Source organism: Panthera pardus, unplaced genomic scaffold (assembly GCF_024362965.1).
Source record: "Panthera pardus isolate Hobbes unplaced genomic scaffold, ASM2436296v1 HiC_scaffold_27, whole genome shotgun sequence".
Taxonomy (NCBI): Eukaryota; Metazoa; Chordata; class Mammalia; order Carnivora; family Felidae; genus Panthera; species Panthera pardus.
In genome coordinates, this window is record NW_026526843.1 from 120,334,061 (window position 1) to 120,360,333 (window position 26,273).

Consider the following 26,273-nt stretch of genomic DNA (forward strand, 5'->3'; position numbering starts at 1 on the left):
CCTGGGCGGGCATGTGAGGAGATCTGGAACTTGCATGCACTCAGTAGAACGAGGGATGTAAGCAGCATTCATGTAGCAGCCCATCCCAACTGTCACGTCCCAGTGAGTTCTGCCATGGTCCAGCCATCGTCACCGCCACTGAGCTTGTATGGCTCATGGACACGAAGGACCCACTGTACACGCCACAATACCCTTCAGTGTGACCTCACAACTCAGCTACTGTGAGCTGCTGAAGAAGAAACTCACCCTCATCTTTTTTCTACTTGGTTTCCCCATCCCTTGGCACAGTCAGAATAAACATTTAGTGTCTTTGTGTTAGATGAATGGGCTTTGGGGAGGTAGGTGGCACCTGGGTGGAAACAAGACACTCAGAGTGTAGAATTTGGATGCAGGGGACCTTGCTGGTGAAAATGATGCGAAATGTGCCTCTCGGTCCCCAAACCACTGGAAGAGCAGATACCTTGAAGTTTAGACACAAGAACAATAAAGCTAAACTCCCTCTAGCTCATCACTACGGTGCCTCTTCCAGGAATCTGTCTCTGGCTTTTCAAGGCCATGATGGGCACCATATTGGGAAAGATCATGGATCAGAAGACCTAGGACTGCAACTTTATTTTACAATTTTCCAGAAGGAAGATGCTGAGTGAGAGTCTAGATGCGGCCTGGGTGAATATGGAAAGCGAGGAGGAAGACTTTTCTTTCCATAATGTAATTGTATGGCCAAAATGACATCCAAACAAGGACGGTGGGTAGAAGACAGATTTATGAAAATGCCCTGTAGTTCCTGGAGAAGACTTCCGTATTTTTGGAATCTTGACAGAATCAATGCAAAGAGGTTCCAACTTCCACCAGGAACCAATATGGCGGAGAACATGCATTTGCATGTGTCAGTCTACTTAAAATAAAGCTACTTAAAAAATCATCCAAGATTTTTTTTTAGGATATCATTTATATGCAGAAAAAAACGAAAATCAATAAATTAGTTTCCCAGTGAAACTGGTCACCCAGGATTTTAAATGGAGACCTTACATCCGGAGAGTTCAGCTCTGAAATCATAGGGCCTATTTCAGAGTTCGATCGTGGAGGTTGTATCAACCAAACAAGAGCAAGACAAATTGGGAATTACAAAATAGATTCCCGTATAATATTTTGCATCTGAGTTATTTCTACACTATATCTTAGTTTTATGACTGAACAGTAACGATCTAGTGTTGGCTGAAAACATCACGATAATTTACACGTGTGTTCATATAATATACTTGCAAGTAATTATTTGGAACTGATTTGATAGTCACTCAGCTTTGGTTTTTTAATTATAAAAATATTAACATAAATTTACTCATGATTTATCTCACGCAACTCCCCATTTTGTTTCTGACGACGCCCTTCTACACTGGTCAGGTTTCGGCATTCTTCCCTTTGGGATGTTGTGGCTTTTCTGGCTTCAGATAGAAAAGGTAAAAAGCATGTTTAAAAGCCGGAGAACGGGTAAGGAAGAAAAGGTTAGGACAACATAAGGTCCTCATTGTGCCGCCAGCTAATTACACATGTGGTTCCGGGGAAACGAAAACGGCATGTTATCAAGGAGACACTTTGCATTCTCAAGTCTGTAAAGTAAGCAGCTTCATTTTCAGGACTACCCACTGGCCCTTCATGACGAGCCGACTCAATTCTGACCGTAAAATGCTTGCGGCACACAGCGTGCCCATCTTTCCCCCAGATCGCTGCCACGGGGTGGGCAGGAGGGAGATTCTTCTTGGTGTTGTTTCAAAACAGGTCCTCGTGCTGTCTAACACGTTTTATGATGGCAGGGTTTAGTTGCCCTTAAGGCTTACAATGGGAGAGGGTCAGTGAATAGGTAGGTCTTTGACACCAGTAGGTGTGGAATCAGCCCAGAGGGGACAGGGACGAGGGGGCTGACTGACACCCTGGGACTCTTCTGGACGCCCTGCTTGGGGGACTCTGGCAGGTGGGCACCAGGAAGATAAATCACATAGGTGCACGTACACACAGGCGTGGAGAGAACTGTCCATCCAGAGAGCTGTGTGTGCCCTGAATTATGATGCAGGTCCCCTCCTAAAGCCACCAGCTGCCTCTGCCGACACGGATCCTTGAAGAATGGCAAGGGACAGCAAGGAACAAAGCAGACAGAGCCGGCCCATGTGGAGCTGGGGCCGTTTGAGCAGGTTCATCAGCAGGCGGGCTGCAGAAGGTGATGGCTGCATGAGCCTCGGGCAGCGACGCACGTCTGTGACATTGAACTGTGGGGCGACACGAGCTTTTGTTTTATTTGTCCACTACTGTGGCCTCAGTCTTCTGAGGCGGCTCCTCTCCTGAGCCACAGAAAGGCGGCAAGGAGGGTTGACCTTGTGAGAAGCTGAGAAAAACAGGTGTTGGGCGGACCCCTCCGATGGCAGTTGAGCTGCATCTCAAAACTGCCCATTTGGGAATGAAGAGGGCAGGCACCGTGCTGGCCCCCGTCCTGCCCCTGTGAATTCCGGCCCCCACCCATACACCTTGATGTCCTCACACACCCCGGCGGCCTGCGGAGGTCGGGAGGTCTGCAGCTTTGGAAGAGTGTGCAGTTCTGAAAACAATTTGGAAGTGGTGCAGAAAAATGTCCCAAAGAGAGTGTGGGTGTCAGGGAGACCGTTCAAAATACACATCTTTCCCTAAGCGCCTACAGACCATTGTAATAGTTGACCACATATTAAGTCATAAGAACGCTCAAGAAACGCCAAAGATAAAGTGCCTGGAGACCACGCTTCTGTCTACCATTTCCTCCATATTCTATTGACATGGATGGACACTAATGTATACATTAATGAGAAGGTAGGTAATGAATTCTTGCCTATTTAATCAAACATACAAACATGGGTTACGTAAATCAGCGCTGGGTTACAGGAGGCATTATAACCAGAAATCCAAAGTATTATTAGAAATAAGTGGTATTCGTTGTCCCACCTACCAAAATACTATGTTGAAATAGACTGAGTCATGGGGGGATATCACGTCCTGAAAATTTACGTGAGAAAACACACTATCTTGAAAACAATGAAGTATTTCCCATAAAGATAACAACAGTATCTAACAAACAGATAAGAACAGTAGCACAAACCCCAGGGATGTAAAGGGAAAGATAACCAAGTAAGAGAAGAAACAGACAGTAGAGATTATAACCGTAGGACTGGGAAATTCAACGTAAGCAAGAGTTGTTCTTTGTAACAAATTGGAAGAAGAGGTAGGTCTCCGGCAATACTGACTAACAGATGAGGAGACGAGATAGAAAGAAGTGGGGCTGTATGGCTAGTATTTCTCGAGTCAACTGTCTAACAATACAAGGGGGCTCAAACACATGAACCGCGAGATCATAATCTGAGCAGAAGTCAGATGCTTAACCGACTGAGCCACCGAGGCGTCCCTCCTTATTTCAGATTCTTGATACAGCATTTTGTTTATAGTGTTGGGAACACAAATGATGAATGGTTGGACCTCAGGAATACATACACTTCCTACGTCAACAGAAGTACACAGGGGACAGTACGTTCTCTGTCCCCAGCCCTAACACATGCCACCAGCACACAGGTGACATACATCTGCGTCAGGCGAATCATGAAGTCTCTAGTATTGTATGATTACATCCGTCAGAAAGCTTGTTTCAAAAAGTAAGGAAAGGTTGCCTCATCAGTGCTGAATGCATTCCCATGGCTAAACAGGCCTCCCTAAACGAAATGTTTGGAAATGAAAAGAAGAATGGAATGGAATGGAATGGAATGGAATGGAATGGAATGGAATGGAATGGAATGGAATGGAATGGAATGGAATGGAATGGATTAGAATAGAATAGAATAGAATAGAATAGAATAGAATAGAATAGAATAGAATAGAATAAGGACTGATCAGCTGAAAAAAGCCTTTGGGAAAAAAATTCTGAAGCCAGACTGTATGGACATTATATTTAACTTGGGTGTTGGTGAATATTTTCTGAACTTGATATTTTCAAAATATGCATCCCAGTTTTGAAAACTGGAAACTAACAGACAATACGAATTTCTGTGATGTCTACATGTTTCCTTTCGTACAGGAATTGGTTATTAAAACTACTGAGCTGATGTAATTTAATTAGTCATCTAGCTAGTAATTAGAAGATTGTTTGACCAATACTGTACAGACTTTTTTTCCCCCATATTTTCCTCGATGGTGTTATCTGTGGTATCTTTAAACAAACTTGTGTACTGAGTATTTTGCACAGATATTTTTAGAATGTGGCAGGTTAGAAGAAAAGGAAGTGTGAATCAGGTACGCATCAAATCAAAGGTAACAGATGGTCACTTAAAAACATCAACATAAATATCTTTGCACCCAGTCTGGGAACACACTTTCCTTCCTGCCTCAGCTGGGAGTGAAAGGTATCTGAAGTGTCTACGCACAGGGGTTACAAGTGAAACAATTATTTTAAGTAGCAAGTGCAGTTTGAAAGTCTCTGGTTGTTGGTGAGGGTATTGATGTTGGTTGCAAGACCAATGTGAGGCTGGCTCATTATATGAGCTATGCTTTTACCATCAGCCCCAGGCACGTACACTAGAGAGCTGAAGAAGGTTCAAAACTTAGCTCAGCCTCCTGTTGACTTGGAGGAGAAGAGTGGAGGTCCTGGGGAGAAAGAGAGGCAGCAGTTGCCAAAGACTACGATTGGGATATTCTAGATCCGAGTAAAAAGTCCACTTAATCTCCCCCCACCCCTGCGCTTAGGACTAATCTGGAACATCTTCCAGATCACCGTACATTCTGGGACCGAGATGCCTTCTCAGAAATTAGCAAGTCCTCTCAGGGGGACACTACCCAGTCAGGGGACATTCCAGGAAGCTGCCAGCTTCTGGCAAGCTCAATGGAGGCTCCGTTGGGTCGCTAACATTCAAATGGATGCATACATTTGTCCTGAGGCTTCGGACGGAGGTCGTGACCAGAGATTATGCATATTCGCTCTAGGAGGGGACATTTCACTCAGTCCGGGATTGTTATTTTGTCATCAGCAAATGCCTGTCATTTCTCATGAGCCAGTTGGAGTGTCCACTGTGTGTCTCCCATTCTGTTTGGCACAGAGAAGAGAATACTGAATGCTATTTTAGGGCTGATGGATTAATCTGCCTTGGTTCTGAGGTACCAAGTTTTATTACTTTTCAATTCAATTGTTGTATCAGAAGCAATTACGTCTACGCCCCTAGAGATAATACATCTTCAAGGGTACACATGGGCATGCACAGACACACATTCACACACACACACACACACACACACACACACACAATCTACTATCTGCGGTGGGGGAAACAGAAATTGGAGAAGAATATGAAAGACCTTACTGGAGGGAATAAACACACGATTCTGGGATATCATTATTTGAAGATGTAAGGATATCACGTGAGTGCATCCCAACTAGTCATGATAGCATTTGATATAATGGCACCGGTAGATTCAATATCCCAGCGCTTCTGGTCCTGGTGACAGCCTCGTTCTGGGAATCCCAACCACTTCCTGCTCCATTTTATATTCTGTGTGCAATACCTTCCCATCCTGAGTTCTAGCCCCACAAGGTGCTCTATGCTGACTGTGGAGCCCGCTTGGGATTCTCTGTCTCTGTCTCTCCCTCTTTCTCTCTCTCTCCCTCTCTTTCTGCCCAGCCCTGGCTTATGCTCTCTCACACTCTCAAAATCAATAAATAAAAACTAAAAAAAAATTCTCTTCAGAAGTATGTAACAATGGGAGTATTTACCCAGGAAAACTCTTCCTTTCAAACATCAGATAAAATTCAGTAATTTACTGGGAATCATTGCCAATTTGCTAAAGGTTAGGATTAGGAAAACATGATTTGCTATGGGAGAAAAATATCTCTACATTTGAGGCACAATTTTCGTATTTCCTTGGATGTCTCAATATTATTAGAAGGTTTCTATGTTCACAAGTAAACAATTTAGATGAAATAATATTATTCACATCAAATAAAGGTCTTCAGAATGATAGAAATTATTGAATGCAATCCATTACTCCCCCTTATGCTGGCCATTTCAGTCAATGATTTCTGGGCAACTTCCTTGAGGTGGAGGGATTTGGAACAGGTTGAGAGGGTTAGAAGGGGGGGAGGTTGGATGATTTCCGCTTTATAACAATCAAACTAAGCAACATGAAAATCCTCAAAATGTAGACTTCTCAGGCCAAATTCCCCATGCCTCTTAAATGCAGCTACAAATCAAAGCGTTGTGGGTACTAAGGAAGGGAGATTCGCAATGTAAAACGTTTTAAAAACTGTTAAATGTCCAAAATTGCAAATTAGGTGTCTGTGGGCTTATCTTATTGTACATCCATATCTATTTGTGATCAAATGAGCATTAGGATCCAAGCAAAATAAATTAGTAATTCTGCGCAGAAAATGAGGTTTGATTTACGACATGAACGTCACGCCCTGGCACAGTCTGAAACTCTTTTACAGTTTCTTTAAATTGAAATTGACCCTCTTTTCTCAAAGAGTGTAATTTAAAACACCTTACAACCAATTATCTCCAAATGAAATTATTTAACATGTACACAAGACAAAGTTCATTTGCTAATGAAGACCGTAACAATTTGTGAAGGTGTTTATAGAATTACCAATATTTATTCAACAGAAATCTATTGAATTGAGGCTAAAAGCCAGTGCTATGGTGCACCTTTCAATCTGTCTTTGTTTGCTTGTTTTTAATAATTAATGAGGCTTCCAATATTGCAGATGAATGAATGTTAACAGACACAGTAAGATGTGGCTAGATATAAAGGAGTCTTGAAAATTTACTGGAGGCAAAAAAAAAAAGAGGGATTTACTCTGTATTCTTTGTTAATAAAGCACTAGTACTTGTAAGCATTAACTAATATTTCTGGGTCCTGAGTTTTAATCCCTTTCAATAAGCCTGTTGGTCTCTTCAATGGAACGGTCATTGTCTACTGCCATATTAATTTGAGTTTGGAAAGGGAGCCTGTCATGTTGGGTCCATGAGACCCTCTATGTTCTAAAGGAGAGCCATCCTATGTTTTCCTATATGGGTGGAAATCATCATGGCGGGGGCAACTTCACAAGACTTGCATTCTGCCTTCCTTTAGTCCACACCCTGATTTCCACACCCTGAGTCCAGGAGAACCCAGTTCAAGAAATTAGGAACAGAAGCAATTGCATTGTCTACTTTGGAAATCGGTTAAATGTGTTCCTTAAAAAGAAGATACTCCTTTCTTTTTGGTGAAGCATTCTTGGCATCTTGATCTGGTTTTAAATTTGTCTCTATCCATAGCAGTGTGTGTGTGTGTGTGTGTGTGTGTGTGTGTGTGTGTGTGTATTTTCTCCTTCCTCTTCCTCAATCAAAAGCACCAAAAACTCTCTTTGGAGAACACATCCATTACAGAAATTTGAGAGACTCGGCTTCTTTTAAATACAGGTCCCGGACTTTGTAGGACATGTTTATGTTTATGCAGAATTCGGGGACGCACCCTCTCCGATTTCCTTCCTACGGTCGTGAGAAGTAGGCACAGAAGGTACATATATGTGCACACAGAAGCCAATGACGTCTCAAGTTCCCCAAATACTGCTTTAGACCAAATCTCCCGTCTTCAACCATCATGTAGCCACGCAGAACCCCAGTGGTTTTGTGATGAAGGGGACGTTCCATAAGTGAAAGCTGATATTTGTGAAAGAGACTATTTTATACAAAATCCTTCTTGAAGGAAAAGAAATATACATGACGGATGAGATCAGCAAGGAGCTTGACCTTAACCTGGGCAAGAATATGTAGAAGGAGAGATTTTGCTGTAGTCCTTCTGGACAGAAACTCTTGGTTTCAATCTGTGAAGATACCTGGCTGGAACAGACTGCTTTCCACCTCATAAAATCTGTCTGTGTTTGTGTTTATACTGGCGACCTGCCATCCTGTTTGGGTAAACACCTACGCCTTTACACCAATTCAAAGGTGGCTGTTGTGGTCCAGTGAATAGCACATAGATGAGGCAGGCAGAAAAGTCCGAATGCCCCATTAATTTCGACGCTCTGAGAAATGTGTAATGCTCATAGGATTTGACCTTCCTGGGGCACCTCGGAGATTTCAGGCAAAGAAAAGGAACCTCCCTTTTGTAATCCGTTAGTTAACGCAAACCGAAAGATTTCTATCAGCTATCTTGTGGCAATATCTGTCCGTTACCAAGCTTTCCGCATAAAGTAAACGCTACCCCAAAAGACTGTCCATCTAGAGGATGCTACCAGGATTAGAGGCAAACGGGATGACTGTATTAGAATGCACGGAGTTGATCATGTTCGAGTATGAACGCATTTGTTCTCCATTTTGGAAGGGTGACCAAAACTGAAGAAACGGCTGAGCCACACGCCCAGATGTGTTAGAAACAGACAAATGCAAACGTGTGTGTGCCTACAGCAATACCGATAGTCAGGGTGGGGGTTTCTCAGCAGCCCAGACGCAAGGGTCACCTCTAAGATCAGACAAGAGACAGGTCGAGGGAAGCCAGATGTTGGAGGAGGCCCCACAGTGCGGGGCACTCCAGGAAATCTTCCAGGATAAAGGAGCAAAAGCCTTGGGAACAGGGCACCAGGCAGTTATCAAGGAGAAAATAAAATGTTGGCTATGGGGGCTCGGGCTATAACCCAAGAGGAGAATGTGGGGTCAGCGATCCCCAATCAAACTCATCCCCTTGTGCCAGCTAGATTAGATCAGCAACATTGGAAGGGGTTGCTTCCAAGTGAGACCAGCGGGCAGGCAGACTTGATTTGGCCACATGGCAGCATCTGAGAGGAATGAAGAGTCTGGAAGCTGGCATCCACCTCCACTGCCAGAGGCAACAGCATAAAACCTATCAAGAGCTAAATGCACATCCCTCACCAGGGAGAGAGAGCAAAGGCTCTATCAGGCAAGTAACAGGATCTGAAGTAAATGGACACACGAAACGTGTACCATACCATCAACTAACACAATGAAATAGAAAGTGGAAAGGATAATGGCGGATGCCTCTTGAAGCGATGTTAGGAAATTTAATTTAATACAGGGAAGCGTATATCCCACTTTAATAAAGAAGTGAATTCCTAACCTAGGGGATGGCCAACATTTTCTGCAAAGTGCCAAACACTGCACATAATGACTGCCGGTTGTACGGTCTGGGTGACGACTGCTCGACTCTGGCATTGCAGCAGGACGGCAGCCACAGAAATACATAAAAGAATGGGCATGGCTGTGTGCCAATAAAACTTTATGAACACACACATCAGGTGGGCCCCAATTGGTCTCTACGCTGTGATTCGCTGGCCCACGTTTCCCTTGCTACACAGTATTAGCATCTTTCTTTTTAATGTTTTTTTATTCTTGAGAGAGAGAGAGAGACAGAGCATGAGTGGAGAGAGGGGCAGAAAGAGAGGGAGACACAGAATCCAAAGCAGGCTCCAGACCCATCAGCACAGAGCCCGACACGGGGCTCGAACTCACAAACTGCGAGATCATGGCCTGAGCCCAAGTCTGATGCTCAACGTACTGAGCCACCCAGGCGCCCCTCCCAGCATCACCATCTTATGGGAGATGAGACACTCAGCCCCCCAACACCCAAGACCTGTGGAAACCGAAGCTGTGTTTGTTACAAGACGCCCAAGAGAACATTATACAATTGACTGCAGTCTATTGTCTTATGCTCTGTCACCTTGTAAGATTCAGGGGAAGTAGAGTTGCAATGTGCGTGTTGCACGCACTTACACACACACACACACACACACTCACACAATGTTTGCAAAGCACTGCTCCAACACTTGGTCATTAATGGTGTTAACCTGCTCATCAGAGGAAATCTGATCATCAGAGGAAATCTCTTCATTGTTGAGACTACCCTAAACATTGTTATGAAAGTCTCAAAGGGGAGAAAAAAACTAAAACTCAACTCCATAAGAAAAAGTACTAAAAGTTGGTAAAGAAGAGTAACCTGTATGGTCGACAGAGTGTCTCCAGTGAGCTGTGACTGAAAGGCAGGGTCCCCCTTCCACATCTTCCACGAATGTGATGTGCTGCACGACAGGGCACCGTCACCATCAGGGTTATTCCTGCTGCCAGGCTCCCACCGCTCTGACATCGGGAGCAAGGAGGGAAAGGGTGTCCGCACAAGTTAGCAGCAACCACGCGTGCGAAGACCGAGAAGTGGGACAGCGGGGAGAAGGGGGCACCAGACTGTCTGGATGTCCACACGGTCACATACATCTCTACGCCTGTGTCTACGCCTACTTCCATTTCAACATCCGTATCTCTACCATCGTGGACTGCAGGACCTTCAGAGAAGTCCCTCTCAAGGAACTTCACACCTGCCGGCCTTCTTCCGATGCACCAGAATGTTCTAGCTACACGGTTAACCACAACACACGTGATCGCCGGCCCCGAAACACTCCCTGCTCTGCATAACCCAGATAAGGGATCGCCTGCAGGACTCCCAGGAAAAAGGAGAACTGTACCTCTTACCATAAATTTTCATGACTCCTGTTCATAGGATTTACGGGCCAGAATTTAACTTGCACATCCGCAGACACGGAGCTTATGGGCAGAAGAGGGAGAAATGCCGCAGAGTGGAAAAAATAAACAGCTATCGTGGTCGTAATTACTGAGTAAACTGTATTCCACGTGGCCTGTTGAAACACACGTGCCCTTCTCCTCCTGTTTCAAAAGGTTTGTTCCTGTGTGCTTGAAAATGTTTTTGGTTTTTTTTCCCCTTTCATCATGCTCGGGAATCAGTTCCATTTGGATGGTTACATAGAAGTGGAAACAAAGAGGAATCTTTTGGAACATGGAGAAGATAAAGGGTTGACCCTTCTGTTACGCAATCTTACAAGGAAAATGTGCACGCGAGCACGTGCACACACATATGCACATAAAATGTCATAATCCTACACATTCCACGCGCCTAGGACAAGTAAGCTATCACAGCCATGCGATGAACCAATAGTCACCTACCTGAACACTGTCATCCAGCTGATGGGTAAAAATTCCAATAAGAAAAAAGAATCCTGGGGCGCCTGGGTGACTCGGTCAGTTAAGCGACCGACTTCGGCTCAGGTCACGATCTCAAGGTCTGTGAGTTCGAGCCCCGCGTCGGGCTTGGTGCTGACAGCTCAGAGCCTGGAGCCTGCTTCTGACTTGGTGTCTCCCTCTCTCTCTGCATGTCTCCCACTGATACGCTGTCTCTCTAAAATAAATAAACATTGAAAACATTAAAAAAAAAAAAACCCCAGTCCATCTCTCCTGTTGACGATTTCTAACAAAACTAATGAACCTAATTCAACCAACACAGCAAACAGCAAAGTGAAAAATAAGGAAACTTGGTGCTATGTCCCCATCGAAATGCACACAAAAATACTTTAAAAAGTGAGACTTAATAAAAAAACGAGTGCATCTCTCTACAAATAACCTCAATCCTGTTGTGTTGAAGTCAAGTATGTAGTGAAAAGGGGGAAAAAGGAGAAAGGAAGATCTTATTACAGAATAGAATGAAGGCTGTAATTCCTGTGAAATTGGTGAGCTGGACCCAGAACATATTCAAGTGTTTGGAGCTCTCCCAAACCCCACCTCTGCATCCCCATCACTTAATGCTTCTCTAAAGACACATCTTCAATTCTCATTCCTCTCTTGCTTCTCCAGGCTTCTCTTAGAGCAGCCACTGGAAAAAGGTCACTGATGCTTTCAACAGTTAGCCTGTTGTTGCTAAACTCTCCGGCCAAGGCACAGCACTGACCTTGTGAGACCCACAGCTATGTGATTATATCCCTGAATTCTGAGTGAGCGCAACGCGCAGGGTCTCCTTGCCAGCTTTCAACCCACAATGGAGGAGGCGAGACACGTACATCTTTGCTGACTTAGCTGTGGAGAAGGGGATGGTCGCTCACAGAAGCGTCTGCATGGCCACCTGTCCAAAGCTTCACTGTTCCCAAGACTGTGCAATAATACCTTGCCACACTTGCAAGAAATTCATCAAATACAGACGGATGGGGAAATCCCTAGGTGTCTTTTACTCTGTCTTGTTTTAAGCATCCTTGTTGCTTGTACTGGGTTCTCCCAATGTCCAGAATTCACTGCCTTACAATGCTGCCCACTATTTACTTATAGAGAACCTGCCAGCTGAATGCTAGATTGGGTAATTCACAATAAAGCATATTAACTTAAAGATTTGCCCATTGAAGAATTATTTGCCTAGTAACATAATCCCTTAAGAATAAATGCCAATAGTTAAATTTCAGGTGGTGAACAATGGGTGCTTCAAAGATTTCGAGGAATGATCTCAAGGTACACTAAAATGTTAAAAAAAAAAAACCTCTTAGCCTTATTTTAGAGAATCAATTCAAGTTTCAATCAATGTTTGATTAAATCTGCATACACGTTTAAATCCTATTTGTGGGAAGAGATCAATGTGGAATAATTTAAGTGATTATTTTTCTTTAAATATATGTAATAGATCTCTACACAAATTATAACTAAGATTTATGTCTTACCTGTACAATTTAACTCAGAACACGTGAATGGATGGTGGTGAAAATTTAGAGGGAAAGGATATTATTGCTGATTTCCTACAGAAACAAGGTTTCACACCAACAAGCTCCAGAAGCAACCACTAAAACTCCTGGATTATGAAAAAGAAAAGAAGGAAAGGAAAGGAAAGGAAAGGAAAGGAAAGGAAAGGAAAGGAAAGGAAAGGAAAGGAAAGGAAAGAAAAAAGAATCCACCTAGATAGCTATGGTAAGGCCAACAGAGCTTGGGTGTGGAATAAAATTGTACTATAAAATAGCATCAATTATTAATAGCATTTTTTCATATTCTAGATGGAAATGCAATGCATTTTTCAAGAGGAGATGCTACAAATATATATCAGTAATGGTCTCTGGTGGAATAAAATGTTTGCTAGCAATATACAGAAAATAGGTATGAAATGGACACCGTTAATGCATTTTGGGGCATTTATGTGTTATGTAATGGATGCCATTTTATATCCCACCTTATTGTGTTGGGGTTTAATTCAACTGAGTCCTGACCATTGCTAGGTAAGTGATGTTAGGCACGTTCCTCTGTCTGTTGGGGCCTGTTTCCCCCTACATAAAAGACAAATAAGCTAAATTGGATAAATATGTGCATTTCAGAGCTCAGCCACAAGGTTCTTACCTGCTCAAAAGAGAAGAACAAGATGTAGAAGATATGACCTGTCTGGAAAATGGGTCGTCACAAGTCCTCCAACCTTGCCTGCCATGAGGACCTCAGTCCTTTCTTGAAGTCTGTCATATGAAGAGCAGTTGCAGAGAACACTCAGACAACTAACTGGACGAGCCGAGGAGGTGATTTAGTGTCTTTGTTTCCAAAGAGATTGAAGTAGATCAAGGTTGGAGTTAAGATTTTCCAGGCTTTTGCCAGCAACCTGCCTGAATCTCTTTGGTATGGGACTACAGCAGATTCCTGTTATGTGTCATTGGTGACATTTGGCTCAACAATGATAGGTAGATGGTGGATAGATAGATAGATAGATAGATAGATAGATAGACAGACAGGATGGATGGGTGGGCAGATGGATGGATGGATGGATGGATGGATGGATGGATGGATGGGTGGATGGATAAATAGGCAGATAATAGACAGATGATAAACACAGTTGGTTGAGGATATATGGCAGATGATAGATGGCAGATAGGTGAGAGAATACACCAAGTCAACCATGACAGTTTAGTATACAAAGTAACATACTTTCCAGCTTTACTGAGGTACAGTGGACGTACAATAATCCTCCCCTTTTTAAAGTGTGTAAACTTCTGTTAATTGTATAATTGGGGGTAACTACTGCCACAATGAAGACATAAGCATGCTAACAAGTTCCTCTAGCCCTTTGTGGCCAACCCTTCCACATTACTCCCGGCCCTGGGCCAACATGGACAGCATGGACAGTCCTGTAGCTTTGTCTTCTCTAGAATTTCATGTAAATGGCAGCATGAGTGTAGGTAGACGTCGGTGCCTGACTTCTTTCAGTCAGCCTAGTTTCCAAAACTCATCTCTGTTGTTGCACTTACTAGTGCTATGTTCCTTTGATTAGTGAATACTGTTCATTGTATAAATGGGTAAACAAAATATGTGTATGCATTCAGTTCTTGACGAACATATGGCTTGCTTCCAATTTTTTTGTGTGTGCTATTTTGAATAAAAATACTATGAATTCATGGGCACATCTTGGGTAGACATATGTTGTCACGTTTGTGGTGGATACCTAGGATTGGCATTACACGGCCGTATGATTAATATGTGTTCACATTTGATACAGTCTGTTTTCCAAATGGGTAAAACATATTATAAATTGTTGATTTCTTGAAGTTTATATTTTTAACACTTGATTACAAATGTCAGCAAATAGTGCGGTTACTATTAAGGTTTGACTGGTCTAAGAAAAGTTTTAATTTATTTCTTTTTAAAATAAATTTTATTACCTGAGGGGTTATACGTTACATATACAACACATGGTTAGTCAAATGCTTAATGTGAGAAAAACTGTACACAAACATTTAATTTCTCCCAGGACCACAGAATTCTTCAGAACAGTTAATCCAGACTTCAGACACTAATACTGTAAACGTACATCTCCAATAGATGGCATATCCTAATTTACCACCTTATTATCTGTAAAAATGCAGCATATATCGAACAGACATTTTGAAGACAGATGGTTCTTAAAATTTATCCTATTTGATTTTAGATCACAGCGTGTGTGTCAAAAGAACACAAACTCAATAATCATCGCCTCTGGAGTTACTTTCTCTGTTCCATGCCCTTGAAGTGTGTAATAAATAATTTTCAAGAACGGATGACTAATTTTCCATGCACCAATTTCCTTTTCTCCAATTTTTCTCTGTGATGTTCGGATTCTTTTCATTCATCACGATAGTGGGTAAGACTCCCATAGACGGTTGGAAACCAGTGAGGAGGGACACAGTTGGTGTCTGAGATAATTTTTTAAAAAGGTGACAGTTTGCTCTGCAAGATAATTTAAGATGAAGAACCATTTTCTAAAATGTGTCCCTTTGCAGAAGGCAGAGTTCAGTGTTCTTCAAAATGATTCATTGATGAGACTCATTATTTGCCTTGTAGTATGACATCTTCATGGGGTACCAATTTATTGTGGGAGTGTTTGATGATAGATGACGGTGAGATGAGTTCCACCGAAAAAGACGTTAAGCCCAACCTCAGCATGTTGTGTCAATATTTGTCGATTCTACTTTAGACTGCCCACGTGGTTACCTGTTTTCAGAGGTGGCCAAAAATATCCAGATGGATAATTACACGTTGAAGTACAACAGCTATGGTACATTTGCCTGTCAATCTATGGCCTCGGATAAAATTCAATGCCAATGTTTTACGACGCTCCCGAAAGTGACCGTGATGATGCTTTCCTCTTTTGTAAGGCAAATTATATTCTGTTTATCATTTCTGATTGGACAAATTAAATCTAATTGAGTCTTCTTTAGTCAAGGAATGATTATTTTGTGCTTTCTACAGGAGCCGATTTTTCCCAGAGAAGCAAGGTCAATCTAAGCAATTAAAAGGATTAGTGGCTGCACTGTTTGAATATGCAATTTCAAGTACTCGTTACAGAATTTTCAATTTAAGAAATCCCCCATGATTAATTGTTGAAAATATTCATGAGAACCTCAAGCTTCAAGGACAGAACATATTTCTTCATTAACATAGGGCGAGAGAGAAATAAGGGTTTACAAAATAACTACCCCCATAAAATGTATTTTCGTGCTGTGCTCCTTGGCTTTGCTTTAAAAGAAAAAATCTCCTGGGCTTTTGAATATATGGGGACTTTCCACTTGAAATTTGTTTCGTTGTTTCTCTTATCAGTGGATGTTTAGTTGATGAAGATGTGAACTTGATCTATCTCCTCACCCAAGAACTGGCTTCTGATTCAGACAGTGGTTGGTATACCATTGGAACAGTACATGCTAGTAAAGAAAATGCAACCTTGTTGAATACATTCATTGACTTATATACTGGAGATTCGAAAAGTAGCCTTGTAGAAATCAATTATTTATGGTTTCTAAATCCATCCTTCAAGACTTAGGAAAGAATCCCCGGATGTAGTTGAAACTTGTTTTCCCCTATTAGGACTGTAGCTTAAGGGCGCCTGGGTGGCTCCTCGGTTAAGTGTCTGACTCTTGATTACAGCTCAGGTCATGATCTCTCATGGTTTGTGAGTTCAAGCCCTGCATCAGGCTCAGTGCTGACAGTGTGGAGCCTGCTTGGGATTCTCTCTCTCCCTCTCTGCCCCTCCTCCATTCAATTCTCTGTCTCTGTCGCTCTCTCTCAAAGTTGATAAACTTAAAAGAAAACAAGACCTGTAGCTTATTCACAGTGGTGAGCTGACAAAGCCATGGACAGTATTGTTCTTAAAAAATTTTTTTAGTGTTTATTTTTGAGAGAGAGAAAGACAGAGTGTAAGTGGGGGAGGGGCAAAGAGAGGGAGACACAGAATCCGAAGCAGGCTCCAGGCTCCGAGCTGTCAGCACAGAGCCTGACGTGGGGCTCGAACCCACAAACCGTGAGATCATGACCTGAGCCGAAGTTGGACGCTTAACTGAGCCACCCAGATGCTCCAGGCATGGCCAATATTGTAAACAGAGTTGATGTTTTAAGAATTAATACGATTTATGCATGCTCAAAGTCCATATGGTTATCAGGAAAGCACAATTATCCACCCAGATAATTCAGAAAAAAACATGTTGATTTGTTTTAGGACAGGTTTAGGTTTTTAACATTGAATTTGGTAGTACCCTAATTGGGGGGAATTTACTTCACATTGATGAGATAAGTACAGAAGGACCCAGGACGTCACTTCATTAGTGCATTTTCAAACATACAAAAAATACTGCATTAGCTGGAGTAAGTAGGCGGTATACTTACAGAATATACCCTGAATTCTAACTGGCTTTATGCAAGAAGGGTATATGTAACAAAGGTATATTTTTTGATATAACTGATGTATCTGGTACACTGTCCCTTCTCTCTCTCTCTGTGTAGATACATAAGTAGGGTTATCTATGTGAACTTGAATACATCCTTATTTCCAATTATAAATTATTCTATAATAATATGTAAACTCAAAACTTATATATACATATAATTGTATATTATTTTAAATAATTTATAAATAGACACGCATATGTACTTTTATATTGATATATTTTATTTTTTTTTAATATTTTAATGTTTATTTTTGAAGACAGAGAGAGAGAGATACAGAAAGCGAGTGGGGGACGTACAGAGAGGGAGACACAGAACCCAAGGCAGGCTCCGGGCTCTGAGCTGTCAGCACAAAGCCCGATGTGGGGCTCGAACTCATGAACTGCGAGATCATGACCTGAGCCAAAGTGGGTGCTCAAGGGACTGAGCCACCCAGGCGTTCTTATAATGTTTATTTCAAATGTAGTTCATACATTAGTAACATTTCTTGTTCTGTATTCCTATTTTTAACAGTACCAAAGATTGTTTCTCCCTGAAATGGCTGATTCTTGCCAGTTAAACCTCCTTGTTTGGAGTCACAAGCCCATTATTTTTTAAAATGCAGCCACTGTTGTACTTTTGATAAACTCTTAATCTTTCCAAATTGCTGAAGATTCCTTTATTGATTTTTTTCCCCTCAGTGGAAATTATCTTCCCATTTTAAATTACACGTAAGTAGAATTGTGACGGGCAAATGGTATTTGATAATATTATGGCTCATATCATCATGTTCATACTTTAAAAATACACCAGGCTATAATCTTCAGTGTTATTTGACAATGCGCCTGTAAGAATCATTACACACCTCCACGAACGCCGACTACTTATTAACACGATTTCGTATATTTCCCACACAGAATGGTCGACATAAATACACACTGTTAATATTTAAAGGATTCATCGTGACGTTAACTTTGTTTTGCTGTTTTGTTTTCTTATCGATGCATAGTTGGGTTTGCTGATAGCAACGTTTTTATGAAATACTGTCTATCTCTCGACACCACCCATTCCTGGGGAGTTAGCCCACTTACTAGGACCTGAAGGAATCCTCACTTGGGGCTCCTGGGTGGCTCAGTCGGTGAAGCGTCCGACTTCCGCTCAGGTCATGATCTCACAGTCTGTGAGTTTGAGCCCCACGTCAGGCGCTGTGCTGACAGCTCAGATCCTGGAGCCTGCTTTGGATTCCGTGTCTTTCTCTCTCTCTCTCTGCCCCTCCCCTGCTCATGTTCTGTCTCTCTCTGTCTCAAAAATAAATAAAAACATTAAAAAATTAAAAAAAAATAAGAATCCTCACTTGGGTTTGGATTCTGGATGGGGCTAACGGAAGCCAGACAGCTGTGAAGGATGCATGGTTGAACTCAGCCCTTCTGGTTACCATAGACATGAAGGGGACACATATGACGATATATAATATGATATATAATATATAAAATGTAATGTAATATGGTATTATACTATATTTATGTACTTTATATGTTGTAATATATATAATTCCAGTCCTTGCTGGTGGTTTCCATGGGGGCAGTGCTGTGGTCTGCCTGGATGTTTCTCCTGCCCACGTCATTTCTGCCATATCCGTATCACTCTCGGAAGCTCTTACAAATTCTATTAATTAAGGGCTTCCGCACTAATGAATCCATTTCTGTTTAAACCAGCTGGAAGACATCTCCTTTGAAAAAGCTGATCCTGTAATAGGAGGCTGATCCTCCTAGCTTTAATTAGTGGTTTGGTTAATGATGTTGCTTGTGCGCTCTGGGACGCAAACATTCCCAAGGAAGCCCAGAACATCTCCAAGGCACGGGAAACCTTTTCCCAGGCGCCTACTCCTTCGCGGCCGTGACGTCGTGCGTCCTTGATTTATGTCTGTTTATTTACACATGTTTAGGAAAGTGCCACCTTCAATATAAGAGACAGGTCGCAGAGTACAATTTGGAAATGAGGGAATTAGTCCAAAGAAACACACATTCATCTCAAGGGTACTAATTAAAGGCAGCCTGATTTTAAAACCTGTTTTGGTGCGTGTTTTCACAATTTTTGAATTGAATTTCAAGCCAGTGGATGAATGCTTACAACTTGAAATGAAGCCCCAACCTCTCATTATATCTATGGGTTCTTTCAACAGCAATCACTCGTAACACCTGGGGGCACATCCACATTAAATTCGTTTTGCATCTTTTAGGGTAGTTTTCATTTCATATTTTTTCTTCTTTGCTCCATGTTGTACGGATCTCCAGTTACTACTAAAATTTCCCCAAGATAATACTCCCAGGTACCTTGTAATTCTGGCATCCTTCTCTGTCAAGAACTGTGAGTGTCTACTTTTATATGTGGTTTGCCAAACTCAAAACAAAACCCTGTATATTGATCACAGGTACCTGGTGGCTCAGTCGGTTAAGAGTCTAACTTTATCTCAGGTCATGATCTCACGGTTCATGGGTTGGAGCCCCACGTCAGGCTCTGTGCTGACAGCTCAGAGCCTGGAACCTGCTTCAGATTCTGTGGTTCCCTCTCTCTCTGCCCCTGCCCACCCCTCACTCTCTGTCTCTCTCTCTCTGAACAATAAAGGAACATTTAAAAAAAAGAAAAAATATGAAGACTTGTGACCTCGAGGAACATCCCATGAGACGCACAAACAACATGGTCTTCCCGGATTAGCTTTTCCAGCATCAATAATATTCATCACCCACAGGGAATTTAGGTCCAAATCCAACCTCTGCTTTCTTTTTCTTTTCTTTTTTCTTTTTTTTTTTTTTTTGACCATGCATGAGTCAGGGAAGGGCAGAAGGAGAGAGACAGAGATCATCTTAAACACACTCCATGCGTGCTCAGTGCAGAGCCCAACGTGGGGTTCAATGCCATGACTGTGAGATCATGACCGGAGACAAAATCAAGAGATGGACGCTCAACCGACCGAGCCACCCAGGCGCCCCCAACCTCTGGTATCCTTAACCTGCGCATGTAGAGAAGCGAGATATTAAAGACTCAAGACATCCAGGAATCTACCCAACAGAAATAACGTTGCCCTGGTGTCTTTACATCTGTGTATGGAGAGAAATCATTGAAACATGGGAGATCATACGTAACTTGCAAGTCTGTGTTCCGCTCATTTAATATGGTTTCTTATTTCTTTCCCAAATCTTTCCATATCCTAAGATGTGTAAAAAGAGCTTTTTACCAAGAAACTTGCAAAATGAAGGCAGGCTTAGCTATGTCAATGAGGACGGTAGAATATGAGATGACTGCAGTGTCAGGGGGTGGGCATTTTCCTGCCTGCAGATGACGTAACATGACCTGGGATTTAGATGTCTACACGACACTAAACTACAAAGGGCATATTATTTTGTTTTGTTCTTGGAAACGTCTAGATGGTTAGACGTTGGTAGCTATCCATTTCACTGGGATTTTTCTTGGGATTCAGTGGATACCTGGGCTTTTTCCTTCCTTCAGATTCTCCACAAGCTCATCCAGAAGCAAAGGATCCCATCAGGAAGGAAATGCTTTCGAATCTCTGATATGCTTGCCAACATTTGTTTTCCTTCCTCCCTCCCTCCCTTCCTCCCTTCTGTCATCCATCCATCATATCTATCTTTCCCTCCTTCCTTCCCTCCCTCCCTTCTCTCTCCTCTTTCTTCCTCCCTTCCTATCATCCATCCATCCATCATATCTATCTTTCCTTCCTTTCTTCCTTTCCCCTTCCTTCTTCCCTCCTTCCTTCCTTCCTGTTCCTTTCATTCATCCATCATATCTATTTTTCCTTCCTTCCTCCCTCCCTTCTTCACCCCTTCCTTCCATCCATGCATCATATCTATCTTTTCTTCCTTCCTCCTTTCCCCTTTCCCCCTTCCCTCCTTCCTCCCTCCCTCCCTCCCTCCCTCCTTCCTTCCTTCCTTCCTTCCTTCCTTCCTTCCTAGTACAGCCATCGTAGTGGGTGTGACATGGTATAAATGGACCTGGGAAGCACTGTGCCCAGAGAAAGAAGCCAGACAGGGCACCACACACTGTTGGATGACATTTGTATGAAAGTCCAAAATATGCAAATCCACAGAGACAGAATGTAGATTCGAGGCTACCCAGGGCTGGGGAGGGCATGGAAGTAACTTCCAATGGCATACGGCTTTCTTAGTGGGAGGTGAAAATGCTCTGCAAGTAGACAGAGGTGATGGTTGTACAACCCTGTGAATGCTCTAAAGGCCAAAGAGGTATACATCTAAAAATGGTTAGAATGGTAAACATTATATCGTGTGCATTTCATCACAATGAGAAACTACAAGAATACACCTCGTAATGTGTAGGACTGTTGAATTGTTATGCCATACACCTGACACGAATGTAACACGGTGTGTTAGTTATACTTGAATTTTTAAAATAAAAATTTTAAAAATCGTGAATGAAATAAACGTTAACAGCACTTGCACCCTACCTGAAAGGCAGCCAGAACAGCCTTCTGTGGTGTATTAAAGTTTCATGTGGCTGCTTTTAAACAATTACAGCGTTGCTAGCTTAAAACAATAAATTGATTTTCCCACAATTCTGGGATCCAGGCGGGCAGGGCTGCTGAGATCCAGGCGAGGCCGTGCTCTGTCTAGAGCCTCCAGGGGAGGGTCCTTCCTGCCCCCTCCAGCTTCTGTGGCTCCAGGCATCCCTGGGTTTGTAGCCATGTCCCTGCCATCTTCGAATCTCTCTGGCTACTGTGCCAGGAGAGTTCCCCAGTTTCAAGATGTTTCATCATATCTGCAAAGTCCCTTTTGCCATGTAAGAGAACTTATCAAGAGATTCTGGCGAATAGGATCTTTGGGGTTGCCTTCAGCTTACTACTCCCATGTTGAGTGCTCTCTCTTGTTGTGCCAACTATTAAAACCAACTGTCCATCTGCACATGCCTTCCTGGAAATTTATATATATTAGCATCGGAAAAAAAGTCCAAAGAATAAACACAGCAGTAGATAGATCTCTTTGACATCCTATCTCCGTTTCCTTTGGGTACATACACACCCAGAAGAGGAACTGCTGGTAGACTTAATTTTTGTTTTTTTTTATTTTTAGAGGAATTTCCACAGCATTTCCCCTACAATGGCACCTATGCTATGGCAGGAAGATGGATAGGTGGATAGACAGATGGCAGATAATAGATAGGTAGTCATGATGGCTAGCTGGACGGATTGATGGATAATAGATACACTCGATGGTTGGCTGGATAGATGGATGGATGGATGCATGGATGGATGGATGCATGGATGGATGGATGGATGGACGGATGGATGGATAGATAGATAATAGCTATGATGAATGGATGGATGGATAGATGGATGGATTGATAGATGGATGGATTGATAGATGGATAGATAGATAGATAGATAGATAGATATGATGGATGGGTGAATGGATGGATGGATAGATAGATAGATAGATAGATAGATAGATAGATAGATAATAGCTATGATGAATGGATGGATGGTTAGCTGGATGGATTGATAGATAATAGATACACTCGATGGTTGGCTGGATAGATGGATGGATGGATGGATGGATGGATGGATGGATGGATAGATAGATAATAGCTATGATGAATGGATGGATGGATAGATGGATGGATGGATGGATGGATGGATGGATGGATGGATAGATAGATAGATAGATAGATAGATAATAGCTATGATGAATGGATGGATGGATAGATGGATGGATTGATGGATAGATAGATAGATAGATAGATAGATATGATGGATGGATGCATAGATAGATACATATGATATGATAGATAGATATATAGATAGATGATATGATACATACATACAATAGAGAGATGATAGATAGATAGATAGATAGATAGATAGATAGATAATAGATAGCTATGATGGATGGATGGATGGATGGATGGATGGATGCAGGCATGGATGGATGGATTGATAGATGGATAGACAGATAGATATGATGGATGGATGGATGGATGGATAGACAGATATAGATAGATATGATAGGTAGATAGATAGATAAATAGAGAGACAGACAGACATGATGGATGGATGGGTAGATGGATGGATGGATAGGTAGGTAGGTAGGTAGGTAGATAGATATGATGGGTGGGTGGATGGGTGGATGGATGGATGGATGGATAGATAGATGGATAGATACATAGATAGATATATAGATAATAGATAGCTATGATGGATGGATGGATGGATGGATGGATTGATAGATGGACAGACAGATAGATATGATGGATGGATGGATGGATGGATGGATGGATAGATAGACAGATAGATAGATATGATGGATGGATAGATAGATATCATAGATACATATAATAGATATGACAGATATATATGATACATACATATAATAGAGAGATGATAGATAGATATGGATAGATAGATACATGTGATGGATGGATAGATACCACAGATAGAAAGAAAGAAAGATAGATATGATGATGGATAGATAGATATCATAGATAGATAAATATAATAGATATCATACATAGATATATATGATGGGTAGATACATATAATATAGATGATAGATAGATAGATATCATAGATAGATATGATGGATGGATAGATAGATATCATAGAACAGATGTTATATGATATGATGGATATGATGGATAGATGGATGTATACACAGATGATAGATAGATAGATAGATAGACAGACATGATATGATGGATAGATAGATATGATATAATGGATAGATAGGACAGATTGGATGGATGGATGGATAGATAGATAGATAGATAGATATGATGGGTGGGTGGATGCGTGGATGGATGGATGGATAGACAGATAGATATGATGGATGGATGGATAGATAGATAGATAGATAGATAGATAGATAGATAGATATGATGGATAGATAGATAGATAGATAGATAGATAACATAGATACATATAATAGATATGACAGATAGATATATATGATACATACATATAATAGAGAGATGATAGATAGATATCATGGATAGATAGATACATGTGATGGATGGATAGACAGATACCACAGATAGAAAGAAAGAAAGATAGATATGATGGATGGATAGATAGATATCATAGATAAATATAATAGATATCATACATAGATATATATGATGGATAGATACATACAATATAGATGATGGGTAGATAGATATCACAGATAGATATGATGGATGGATAGATACATATAATAGATGATAGATGTCACAGATAGATAGATATGATGGATGGATAGATATCATAGAACAGATGTCATATGATATGATGGATATGATGAATAGATGGATGTATAGACAGATGATAGATAGATAGACATGATATGATGGATAGATAGATATGATATGATGGATAGATAGGACAGATTGGATGGATGGATGGATAGATAGATACAAACATACCCAATTAACATGCTGTACACCTTAAACTTCCTTATGTTATATGTCAAACATAGTCAAGAAAAAACAATAGAAACCTTAAAATTAAATTAAAACCAAAAACCAGACACACAGAGCACTTTCCATGTAAACCTCCTCGAAGGCCAATTCATCAGCAAAAAAAAAAAAAAAAAAAAAAAAACCCTATTAATTTTCCAGCACTCCCTACCCTCCAAGTATGTAAAGGAAGCTAGCTAGGAAGCTTAAAGCATCTCGAGATCGATTCCCGATTTGCATGCTCACGATCCACATCTTTGGGTTACGGTCTGTGCCTCGGGGTTTCTACGAACAGGAGGTCAGACCTGGCTGCCTTTATAATGATGTGCATGGAGGTTCCGTCTACCAGAGACTAAGAAAATTAATGTAAATGATTTCAGTCTTCTGCGCGGTAGTTCATGGGACTCCGCTGAATAATTCAACTGCGAGTAGCTGGAAATGTGGGACCTGGGCTTTCTATTTTTCCAAAGTCCCTCTGACTGAGTCTCATGCATTTCAGGTTGTTCCAGAGAAAAGAGAGGGAGCCTTGAAGTGACACCCTGTCATCGTCCTGCATGTGTCACAGATTCCACTGGAGTTTTTTCCTCCCCTTCCAGGTGAAATGAGCCATGCAGTGTCTATTTCAAACGTTTTACGAAAAAGCATCCTCTTTATACTCAAGGTTAAGTAGGACAAGAAGTGTTAAAACATTTTAGGGGAGCCTGCATGGCTCAGTTGGTTAAGCCTCTGCCTTCGGCTCAGGTCACCATAGCACGGTTCGTGAGTTCGAGCCCCGTGTCGGGCTCTGGGCTGATGGCTCAGAGCCTGGAGCCTGCTTCTGATTCTGTGTCTCCCTCTCTCTCTGCCCCTCCCCTGCTCCTACTCTCTCTCTCTCTCTCTCTCTCAAAAATACATAAACATTAAAAAATTAAAAAACATGTAAAACTTGCCTTTGGTAAGGATTGGTCAAATTTCATTTTCCATCCATCAGAACGTGTCTGAAATGAGGGAATGTGTATGAATCATTGTTCCAGTACCTCAAGAAGAAACCCAAGGGACTCCCAACAAATTCATTCCATTTAACGCCTCAGATATGTTCCTATCCCTTTATTCTCTCCTGATTCTTATTATTTTCCAAACATTGATGGCACAGCTGGTGGCAGGGAGCAGGAAAAACGCCTATCTGTAGACCTGTAAGGTAGTTTCAGGATTTTACAAGGGCAAGTGTTTACATCAGAAAGAACGTCCGGCAGGTGTTATAAAATCTTGCAAAGGTGCGTCTACACAATTGCAACTTCTGCTAGTAACATTTTAACCTGGCAAGGTCTTCCTGTCTGCGCAGTACCCAAGGGGAAGGCTGGTTAAGTTGGATTTTCACCAGATTTTTTGGCAATGGATCTGTGGCTTTAAGAGATAGTATGTTTTGTAAGGGACGAAACTCCTTCTTGCTCACGTTTGATTATCCCAGTGTGTTAGATGTACGATGTGCTCAGTCAGTGTGTACGTCAGACTGCGTCCGCATAATTCCCACCCTCCCGTGGGCCTGATGTAACAATGCAGGTGACTGGAAATGGCAATTTACAACAGACTACAGATTTTAAGACACTTTGTACATGCGCTATTTCATTTAATCTGCCCACAAACTCCTCTGAACTGGTATTGCTTTGTGTTTGGAAAGTCTGGGGATCAGGCAGGAAAAGAATTCTTCGTGACCCCCAAGGTCCCATGAGAATCAGACTAAAGAAGCACGAATTTCATGTTATTTATTTATTTATTTACACGGGCAGGAGGCAGTCTGAGGGCTGACTTTTATAAATT

At 41.8% G+C, this 26,273-nt stretch overlaps 1 long non-coding RNA gene across 10 annotated transcripts in view; it reads right to left on the reverse strand.

The window, feature by feature from the left end:
- LOC109256177 (uncharacterized) overlaps nt 1–26,273 on the reverse strand; it is a 267,030-nt gene that overhangs the window by 94,731 nt on the left and 146,026 nt on the right. For all 10 annotated transcript variants that reach the window (XR_008418351.1, XR_008418348.1, XR_008418347.1 and 7 more), the window contains exon 3: nt 11,004–11,235. This is a non-coding gene — a long non-coding RNA (uncharacterized LOC109256177). The remainder of the gene's footprint in view (nt 1–11,003; nt 11,236–26,273) is intronic.